The following is an 11750-nucleotide window of genomic DNA, read 5'->3' on the forward strand; positions in this document are numbered from 1 at the left end:
TGAGATATGTAATGATACTGTAATAATTCAAGTGAAAAGTAAGGTCATTTTCCCATAGACTTCTTTCCAATCTGCCTTCTTTATGCTACCAGTGGAGTAACCCCCTGCTGGAAAATACAAAATACAAAAATACAAGTTTAATGCAATTCTGCATTGGCTTTACTTTTCAGGCCCAAAAGATTTCGCTTGGCAGGGAGTAATGGAACAAGAAGGAGCAGTCACTGTAAGCTGTTAGATGAAGAGCTGCAGGCGATGGCTGCACTCCTAACTTCTCAGCAAGGTAACTAACTTTCACTTTCACAATTCGCAGACTCATGCCGTGTGCAGCATCAAATCAGATCACAGTTTGTCACAGAACAATACAAAAGGGCCAATTATTGCTTGACTTCTTTATTAAAACGACAGTAGTTTGATTTGCTGTCCCCAGTATTTGCTGTTACCACCTGATGTTGCCAATAAACCAGGAGTGAAATCTTACGGATTGGCACTTAAAATCTTTTATAATTTTTTTTGCAGACAGATATCTGATAATTCAACAGTCACCACAGAAGCAACTGAAATTTAGTTTAATTGTGAAAGGTAAAAAAAATAATGGCACGTAAGTAGTGGCAGCTAATGTCAGTGTGTGTGCTCACACTGACATTAGCACAAAATATGAATGTAATATGAATATACAGTATAGAACGCAGGGAAATAAGTAGATGTGCTGTGGTTTTCTGGGTCATGTTTTTTGTCAAAAAATCTCCCAGAGATCCTGGGGGACACATAAATTGTTTTTTTTCATTCAAAATGTTAATTGTAATTCAAATGCTTAAAATGCTTTATGATCTTGAATGAAATAATGCATGTACTGTCCTGTTCAAATCTAATAGCATATATTAGAGGCAGATTATTTTAAATTACAGCTCTGATTAGAAACATTCTTTAGTTTGTAAAATATAAAGCTAATATCCTTTTTCCAGTTTGGCTGTATTGAGTTGGAAGTGAGCCATGGACTTAATATGCACATGTGCTGTAGGCCTGGACGGGTTTCATGCTTGTTTTCAGTTCAAAGTCGTTTTTCTCAGTATTGGTTTCTATTAATTTGTCCACCCACTCGGTCTGTTCCTTTGGAAACAAAGACACAGGCATCAATCTGCAGCATTTCCAGTGGGAAATGGGAACTGGTTGGACTTGTTTTTCTTGTTTCTTTGTCCATAATTACTTTCTTGTTCTCTTCCTTTCCTGCCTTTGACAGTCTCAGGGTTATTATTATTTAAGACTTACTACCCCTGATTCAGTTGTAACACTTAATTTTCATTTTGAAAGATGGACCACTGCAGGTTTACCAGTGGGCTTAAAATACCTCTTCCTACATAGCAGTTAGATTGATCCCTGCTGTGAAAGAAAAAGCTGAGACATACTTTTCTTACTGGTGCAACCTGAACTTTAACAAGTCAAAATAGATAAAAATACAATGAAATTACACAATGCGCCTCCAAACAACTAGATAAGTTTCCACAAATTTGGGTCAAATCTTGGAATGCAACAGTGGCTAGACTTAATGTCGTAAATGCACCAAATGTGTGAGACTGTGTACAGGGGCAAATGGAATGATTTTAGGCAGAAAAACGTCCACATCTCTAAAATGAATGTTAAAATGGAGCCTAGAATGTATCTAAAAGGACATTACTGCTGAATCTCAACATGCCAAATTATACGCTTTACCAGCATTTCCACAATGTTTTTCTGCTCGCTCCATTGTAATGCAAACTGGAGGGCCATACAAGTGCGGAGAGACTGAATTGGAACAATGATGAAAGTGCGTGCTATAAGAATCAGGACAGCTGTCAGGGTGTACAGGCATACATTTAGTGGTGAAGGACAGATTTTAATGAAACGCAGCTATGTGTGTTAGACAGCCACTGGGTGTGCAGCATGTTTCACTCTTTGTCTTTGAGGGTCAAACTCTTTAAAACAGATTAGACTTGTGGCTGCACAAAGTGAATCATACAAAAATATGAAACCTTTAATGTAACCTTCTTTCAAGATTCTTGTTTTGAAAACTACTTCAAAACCTTTTTTTCGCCTCAACTTTTTCCTCAATGAGAATAATTGTTCAGTACTTACATAGCCCAACAAAAACAATCAATCTGTGCAACATACATTAAACGCAATTAAAAACGTTTTTCATACAGAATACCACATTTTTGTCACTGATCTTCCTCGGAGACAGTGTAAAACTCCCACACCGCTTTTTTTCTCATGTATATTTGTAAGATGCACACCGCACCCGTTGCCCTCTTACGTCATGCCAAAGTTGTATCTAGCTCGTGGATGCTTCTCCTAATTAGCAGCTGCAGTAGAAGCATAGGCCAGCAACTGTTGTCCGAGTCTAACCACAAAATGACATAGATTTTTTTTTTTAATCGGTCACTCCCATCGGTGAATGTCATCTTATTTGCTGCCAATGCCAGTCAACAAGGTTAATATTGCCTGAAACCAATGTTCGGCCGATGAATCTGTACATGCCTCATTATTTTCATAATCAATTAATTTGTTGATCTTTTTACAGTAAACCAATGAATCCTTTACTGTATAGAACATCAGAAAACAAAGAGAAGAATGTCTGTCACAGGTTCCCGGAGCCCAATGTGACAACAGTCCAGACCTCAAAGATATCCGTTTACAATGATACAAAACAGAGAAAAGCAATAATCACCAAATCATTTCAGTTTTAGTGGCTACATTTAAACCCGACAAAATCACCTTCACATCACACTACTTGAAACATATGCCTATGCAAAATAAAAAAGCAAAGCCAGAGTGATGTCTGTACCCCGATATAAAGCAACCAACACACAGCCATACCATATCCAATGCTTCAAAAACTGATAAATTCCTTCAGTAGATGCATGCCTTTCTCTGCTGCCAAGATTCCCTTGTGCTGTGTGGCTTAGCCCAACAGTAGTGTAAAGGATGCATGCTTCTCTTATTTTATTTTCAGCCCCCCGCCTCCGTTTTTTTTCTCCTCCAGTACATCATTCCTTTGGGTGTTTGTGCGGTGTCCCTTAGTTACCGGTTAAGAGAACCAGCAGCTCAGAGAGTTAAAAGCCTGCCCTGTCCCGCTCATACCAACAAGGACATCAATAATTCACCTTCATCGAGAAGCATTATCTAACAGCAGTATAAAAATTTAAACATGGTGGGTGACAACACGGAAGCATGAAGAAAGTGCTCCGTAAGAGGACACTTGAGGTGGCAACAATGTTGGCAACAGATATGTTGAAGTGGAGGCAGAGGGAAGACGTGTCAGCCGGCCCTGTGAGGCTGACTTAACCATTACACATAAAAGCCAGAATAGTGCTGGACGGTATACAAGTATTTCCCGTATGATGTACATTTTTCATATACCGTAATACCAATGCCTTGCCTCAGAGAGCGCTGCGGCCAAAGTAATCGCCGGGATAATTTTGAACGTAAACTGCTTAACTGCGTACCCTTCTCAATCATGGTAGTAACTTTATAATACAACAATTAACAACCCACAACTAATTCTCTTTAACACCATAGCACACAACACACACAAAAAAAAAGGGACATACTTTTGCCACTGTTGTTGCCCGTCGCTCTAACATAACTTGGTTGCGCTAACATTACACTACCGTGTAACGTTACAAAGATGTCACTTCAAGCATGGAGCGGAGCAAAATTATGAACGCAATAACAATCCACCTATGGTCCCGCTACAGACGGTTGAGAAAGACAGTTTCAGAGCAATGATTAAAACCCTGGATTTGAGATGTCTTGCCTCGCTGAAATATGTCCGCCAACCTACTAACATTATTCAAACACCGACGAAGGCTGACAGCGGAGCTACATTCAGTCGCCCACTTTTCTACAACAACTTTACTTAGGTTGGTTTCTACAACTATCTTAAAACTTTGATGTTTTGAAAGGGAAACAATGTTAAAGTTGTTTGTAGCTGTATTTATTCAATTTACGTTTATTTTTCTACTTTGCAGTTTGCACAATAAAAATAGTTTAGATTCTGTAACTGTTTCATGCATTCTCCTTCATATAACGTTATTGTATAATGATGCGAAGCCAAGCAAATACTTTAGTAATCCTTTTAGTAAAATGATGATATCGAAAATGTACTCCTGATAATGGAATAAGCCATTAACCAATATAAAGGCCCAGTCAAGCAAAAGAAGGAAAATACCGTGATATACCGTGAAACCGACAGAATCTTAAAAAATGCCGCAATACAAATTTTTGGTCATACCGCCCAGCACTAAGACAGATGTAAAAAAAAATTTAAAAAAATAAAAAACAAGAAGGCACATCTCCTCTCCCCTTGACCGGCCCTGTGTGAGTGCAGCACAGAGGTGGAAGCATTTGCACGGCTGTATTAACACCCAGGCTCATTCTCATTGACAGTGAAATCCCTCTAAGCCTAGATCAATTACATCCAGCTCTGCTGTAATTAAAATGTCCTAACAAAGGTCTTAGGAGCACAGGACAGAAACCTAACCATTAACAATAAGCTCAGTCCAATCTATAACACCATCTCAAAGAAAGTAGCCTAAGATTAGATTCAGGCTTTCTTTGGATATGCAAAAATAATCCATGAATGGCTGTGGTGCTAAAAATCAGTCTTTTTTAAAATTCCTTACGTCATGATATGATTTAAGATAATGTCTGTACACAAGCTCACATTAAACATTATTATGCTGCAATATGATTAACTATTTACAGAAGTACATAAAATAAATAACTAATTTATCAATAGTACTAAAGAAACCTGTGCCTGGTTTTCTAGGCCTGACTCGGATGAAAACAAATTATTTGTTCTCTTAAGTACATCTGATGCTTGACTATGCTCTGCTGAGAAACGACATAATGCTTATGAGTCTCCTAATTAAAACTCAGCAGTGGAGTGATTAGCAATCACAACTCCACTCTTCAAATATCAAGATCTGATTTGCTTGGCTGATCAACAACAAGCTTGCTTCTCTCACTGCAACTCACAGAGCCTGCAGTCTCTCCCTCTCTCACTCCCTTTCTCTCTCCCTCTCTCTCTCTTTCTCTCTCTCTCTGTGTTAAGGAGGCTTTTGAAATGGAGCAAAGCAGCACAACTATACCAGGACTCAGCTGAGCCTGGTTCTATTACACACCGCATCTGATGAACGCTTAAATGTTTTTGGATTCACATGATAATTCGTCATAGTATGAAGTATAAGACATCAATAAAATTACTTATGGCAGCCACCAAAATTAAACTTGAAAGCTGTCCCCTCGCTGCGCCGAGGAAGGACTATTCCACAGAAAGAGAGCAAGATGGCTGACTGCACTGACACGTTGTGAAAGCACGCCTTGCCATCCTAGGTAATAGATTCTCTTTGCTGTGTGACTCCCAACGCTTCTCATCTCCTGTGACAACGCCTGCCAATCAAGGCCCAGGGAACGTTCAAGGGCTTTGACAATATATGTTCACCTTGAAAACACATTGGCTTCTTTGCAAGACACCAAGTGACATCAAACAGACATCGAATAGCCGTTAGACGTGGCGGACTACAGGTGATCCTGTGCCTCTTTTTTCAATATGCTCACTGAAAATTGGCATTAAACGTATTAGTTATATACATAAAGAAACAAATAAACACATGTGGCAATATTTTATATGTGGACAGTACATGAGAGCACTAAATGTGGAAGGATTTTATGATCATTTTAGAGAATTCACCCGTTCAATACTGGATTAAACTGGTGCCTCAGAAAGCAGATGTCCCTATGCTGTTCATGTGTAGGCATTTAATAGAAAAATTTGAGTGGAGGCCCTCCGGATTTGGAAAATAAAACGTGAATTTGGGTGTATACCTGTTACATTACACAATGTCTTTCTTTTCAATGCAAAATGAGAAATAACAATGTTACACCACATCAGCAGAGTGATTTGCATTTTTATGTGATTCATGAATAGCAAGGAGGACAGGGAGAGATTTTTCTGCAGTGAAGCATGGCCTGAACCTCAATTTCTGGAGAATTATATGATACTATTTAGGAATTTGAAGAAGAGAGAAGCATTTACTCAGTTGAAGACAGATGACCTGTCAGATACACCTAAAACCAACACAAAGCCCTCAGCCTTCAATCTGCACACTTCCTGTGACCTAAACTTTGACAGAACCAAATAAAGCACACTATCTTTGTATCCCCCTGAGACAGAGCTGTGTCCTCATATGCTAATGTCAGCTAGTGTTGGAGAAGAAGCTCCGAGGGCGGCCCAGACAACTCACAGGTCAGTGCTAATCTTCTGATATATGGAGCCTAAAGACCCGGGACACATCCATCACACACTGCCAACGGCTCCCAAGTGGGAGAGATCTGCACACACCAAAGGGTTAACACACATCCCAAAGAGACCTCTGATGATCCATCACTCAAGAGTCAGCCTCTTTTTTTGAGCAGGAGCATCCTTTAACCACACAGAGGGGGTAGCTTTCTAAGCAGAGGCTCTGCAATGAGAGCCAGTGTGACTGCTAGACCTAAGCTCCAAGCCTCTGTTGATCATTAAACATCCATTATAAAGCAGTGGGCGAAAGTTAACTGTCATTTTAAACACAGGAGGTGGTAGTACGGAAGAAATCCCCCCCCCCCCAGATGTATTTTCTCGGCTAAAAGAAGCAAGAACACATATCCATCCATCGCGTTAACTACCCAAACGCATAATCATTTGTTCCAGTCATCTGTCTCTTTATTTCTGAGGCAAGCCACAAAATAGCTACGCTGTCTATTTGCAGTTAAATGACAAACTCACCCCAAAGCACAATATTAAATAAACCAAATGCCCTTTGCTTTTTTTGGGAGGTTGGTGCCTCTTCACAGCATCACCGGTAAATGTCATGTTTGGTGTCAGCCCCTCCGGAATCAGACTACATTCTAGACCATTTTGCAGCAACACTCACCCGGGAAGAAATTCATCTTAGGAGATGAGTAGGAGCACGGATGCCAATGTCAGCACCGATAGCAGCCTCGACAGAACAGAATGTGTGTACATCTCCTCTTCAGCAGCTTTTTAATAATTTGGCAACAACCAGGCTTAGCTCAACACACCACAGCATGGTTTCCACTGACTTTTTCTCGATTCAACACACTCGCTATTAGTCCTGCCCTATATCCTCCAACACATACACAATGCAGAGGGGGGCCTTTTGTCTTGAGTTTGTCAGAAGGAGAAGGAGAAGACATGCAATGGTCTTAGAGGAGAAAATAGTGCATTTTCTGATGAATTGTGTAGGTCTAAAAATGCAATATTTTCTCCTCTAAGACCATTGCAATCGTCATGTCTTATCTACCATTATTCATCACTCCCTGTCTGTGTCCATTTGTTTGTCCAACTTTTCAGAGTGAGCGTGTCAGGAACTGAACAAGACAGCTGTCAAACCCACCCGCCTTGAGTGAAGAAAGCAGGTGAAGTCTTCTTTTTTTCTCCCCCTTCCGGCTCTCTGGGTTCAAAACTCAAACTCTTGGCTCTTTTTTAAGTTTTGGGATGTTATTTTGCCCAAACAAAGGAAGAAGCAAGCTCTCTTCTCTAGCAGGTTGGGGAGCAGTTGGCTCATGGTATTACCCAGGAGCAGGAGCAGGACCATGAAGGGCCCACCGAACCCTACTGCGCTCCCAATGGCATTTCCATTCCCTGTCTTTGTGTAATAACATGTCCCAAGCTGCACTTGTTCACTATTAACCTATGCTGATCCTACCTCTAAAGTAAGGGCACACACAAAGCAAGAAAGCCCTTTTTATTCTTCATTTATCTTTGTGCTCACTCAAAATGACTATTTTCTTCTACTAAGCTGTCTAAAATTGAAGAGAATATTATGCCATGTATCACAAGACAACAAAAAAACCCATCAAAAATAAGCAGTGTCTTGCCGCATTCTTTCACTGATAGACAACAGCTGCACAGAATGGGGAATAAATATTATCTCTGCGACAGAAAAACAATCAGACACTGCTAGGTACTCAGAGTCGCTCACAAAGCTTGAATGCTCTGCGTCTTTACATCTATACTCACTGAACGTGGAATTAAGTCATTTATTTTACACCTGAAGAAAGATTTATTTTGGCGCATTTGAGATGCTGTGACTAAAATACCAGTCAAAACATGTAAACAGATTTTCATCAAGTTATTTATGCTTTTTATTCTCCCACCATGGACGCGGTGGGTTCTCATTCTTAAAAATGACACAATACAGACCTTTCTTTGTTTTAATGTTGTATGTGTGTATGCTCTTGCTGAGAAATACTGGGGGAAATGTTCTAACAGGACAAAATCTTCTTAACATAACCACGTCCCTCTAACATTTCCGCTAAATACATGGCTTCTGGTGTTAGATTTTGGCCAAGAAATTCTACCAATCCACACTAAATCTGCTTCCAACACAAACACTTGCTTCACACACACACACACACACACACACACACAACTGCAGTGTCCAGCAATCCTGTCAGAAGCCTCCACCACCACCACCACCACCACCACCAGCAGCAACACTATCAGAACAGCTTAGAAGAAGGGGGCTGGTAGCTCAAGTTCTCCCTATTGAAATGCAGACACTTTGATATGGAAATTGGCAGCAACAAAAACCCGCTAGAATTCACACTAGCATGCATTGAAACCATTTGCGCAATGTGAGATGAGATGGCACTTCCTCCCAAGACAACACAGACAAATGGACCAAACCAGCAAGTGTGGGACGGGTGAGAGACGTAATGAAGGTAGAGAGTGTGGAGAGGAGAAGGAGGAGGAGGGAGGGAGAACATTTGTCCCACTCCTCTATTTGAATTCCTAAAACCCACTGTCCCAGCATTTGCTTCAAGAAATACACAAAGATGAAATGCAGAGGATTTTTTTCAACATTCACCAGTAAAACATTGCATTATGGTCCATTGGCACGGGGACCTTTTCATCTTCAGGACTCACTGATAGGTGTTTCATTATCAAGCAGCCACATTCAACTTCATCCCAGCTAAGGAGACTTTTTTTAATCTAGTCTTCCAAAATGGCTGGCATGAAAGAAAAACTTCCCCGCCACGGTCAGAAAATGCTTGGATTTGTATGGTGGCGAGGAAATGTCTCACACTGTGCATAATCTTATATAATTTTGCTGTTTACTTAGATCAAAACTGAACAGAAAATGCTTTTGGTTTGCTTTGATGTCCAAAAACAACTAGATTTGGACAGAGTCATCATCTATACTTCCATGCATGAAAGCTGTTATATAAGTAAATGCAGGGGGAAGCTCTCAGTTTCCTAACTTGTCAGTATGACTTATATAAGGTTGCACCACTATCCTGATATGGCATTGACAGTATGGATTGTGTGTAAATGTTATTTAAGCTTGATATTTTAGTCTGCCGTGGTCATGCTCTCCTGGGGTTTCTAGCTGAAGTCTATGCAGCCCTATCTCTAAAAGCTTACCATGAGCCTGAGATATGGTCCCTTCTCCTGTAAAAACTGTGTGTGTGTGTGTGTGTGTGTGTGTGTGTGTGTGTGTGTGTGTGTGTGTGTGTGTCATTATCACACATGGCTGACTCAATTCTTTGAATTATACATGCTCTGTGAAATGATCTTATTTTATAGCTGCAAAATGGAGAAGTAAATGGAGACAGTAACTGACATCCAAGTACTTAGCTCCTGGTGTCCTGAAACTGGGTGGAGATGTTTGTGTGAGCCCTACGTTTTTTCACCATTTTATCACGCTGATTATTTTATAAATCTACTCCAATTGCGCTTTTCTTTTTATCCATATCCAGGACTTTCCTTGTCAGAGTGTTCATTTTACATACACAATAATTCAATTTGTATATAACTTGAATATGTAATATAAGCATTTCACATTTTTATCACGTACAAAAGAATACATCCTTCAGTGGGATTTTAATTTAAATTAAATATAGATATACCTAAATCCACATGGAATTACCCCAATAGCCAAGCAACTTCATGTTCATCAAAAGTCTTGAGGCTCCAAACACTACAGAATAACATCGTATACTATGCACTTGATATGTTATGCATTGATCTCATAACAACAGTTTTGAACTGCTGGAGGAGCCCGTGGGCCCGGTTTCTGACATTTGCCTTATGATATCCTGAGTGTAAATACATGGTATTGATTTAGCAGAGGCATAACTCAGCATCTCCCTTGAAAGACTAAAATCATCCGCTATTAAAGGCTACTTACTGTGGTAAGCCGTGCCAAAATATGGATCCCGGTATGAAGTGTAAATTTCAGATCAACACCAGGAGCCCCCCTCTTCTCCCTTTTTCAGAAGAGGCCCCCAGAAACTAAGCAGCGGGTCGCACAAAGACGGCTGGGGCTCGGCTGCATGCTCCACTTTCTTCACAGTGGACAGATGGGGGGGTTTCCTGTGGCAGGTATCTGTTCCTCTTCAAGCCAAAACGCCCGGGACCGGACGAATAGCTCCATGGCGAGTCTGTCCAAAAGTAATGATCGTTACCTCCCCCCCCCTCCTTCCTCTTGTGCGTGCACCAAGGCTCCTTCCGACCGGAGCGCTACGGATAGACTGCTTTAAAAAAAAAAAAAGGAGCACTTGAAGGAGACGAGATGCACCCCAGTCTCGCTACAAAATCGAACTCCGAGCACGTCAAGTCTCTCTGCAGATCTCCAGCGGCCTGGTTCACATATACAGCCCGAAGAGATACAGGCTAATATGACTTATTCAGTCTAGCTTTCGGTGCGCTGCTGGTCGTTACCTCTGCGACTCATCCACACGCCGTGCAGACAGTCGGAGCTACAGCCGGACTGGAGGCAAACAAGGCGAGGAGAAACGGCGCACCGGTCCCCTGCTCTGCAGCAGCTGGCTGTCGAGGGCGGCACACAAAACCTGAAGCGGACTATTGGCAAGGCACGGACTGGACCCTAATGCTAATTATGACAGCCCCGATTAAAGCTAATATTAAACCCAGTTATCTTGTATGGGCAGATTTCATGCATGAACACAACACACGTTCGCTGTGTTTTCTCCAACCCATGTTGCACAGTATTTTAATCCGAATACCCCAAGTTCAATTAGGAAGGCAAAACAAGTGCAAGGCCATTAATTAGCCTACCAAAAACACTGATGATTACCGATAATGATGATAAAAACACTACTATAATGAGGCTTAAATAAGATTTGTTTTAATTGGGTGAGTCCACAGATAGTATAGTAGGCTATAGCACAGTATAGTAAGATAAAGTAGAATGCATCAAGGTGAAAAGAAAATCACTTTTTAATCATAAGTATTTCTTTGACAAAAAGTATTCCTCAGTGTGGAAGGGGTATATGTAACAAGGTCTTGTTGCCAGAGAGGTTAACCCTCATCTCTGCACTTAAAACTCTTCCTATCGCTATTCTCCAAAAGTCTAGCATCTAATCAGATGGTGCCAAGTGTATGAAGATGTACTTATAAAAAGATGAGTGAATTTTACAGTTTACAGTTTAGTAGAGTTGAAAATATAAGGTGGACGATTGATGAAGTCGACTGATAGAAAATTGATGTGTACCAATTGTTGTTCCAGCTTATCACTTGTAAGGATTTGCAGCTTTTCTTTATCTTAATTTACAAACTAAACAGAATATCTTTGGGTTTTGGAGTGTTGATTAGACAAAGCAAACAATTTTGAGGTGTTATATTGGGCTTTTGGTCTAACTTGCAAAGGTAAATTTAATGGTAACGTTTAAGTACTAGACCTTCA

The 11750-nt window shown here is 40.6% G+C and overlaps 1 protein-coding gene across 12 annotated transcripts in view; it reads right to left on the reverse strand.

Moving 5' to 3' along the window:
• adgrl2b.1 (adhesion G protein-coupled receptor L2b, tandem duplicate 1) overlaps nt 1-10850 on the reverse strand; it is an 85107-nt gene extending 74257 nt beyond the window's left edge. For 6 of the 12 annotated variants that reach the window (XM_032531241.1, XM_032531237.1, XM_032531249.1 and 3 more), the window contains exon 1: nt 10233-10850. The gene's annotated coding sequence lies outside the window, so the exon portion shown is untranslated. Of the gene's footprint in view, nt 1-2850; nt 2870-10232 lie in introns of those variants that run through there. The other 6 variants (XM_032531251.1, XM_032531250.1, XM_032531242.1 and 3 more) reach the window with 2 other exon arrangements.
• Nucleotides 10851-11750: the final 900 nt, after the last annotated feature.

The sequence above is a fragment of the Etheostoma spectabile genome, chromosome 12, assembly GCF_008692095.1.
Source record: "Etheostoma spectabile isolate EspeVRDwgs_2016 chromosome 12, UIUC_Espe_1.0, whole genome shotgun sequence".
NCBI lineage: Eukaryota > Metazoa > Chordata > Actinopteri > Perciformes > Percidae > Etheostoma > Etheostoma spectabile.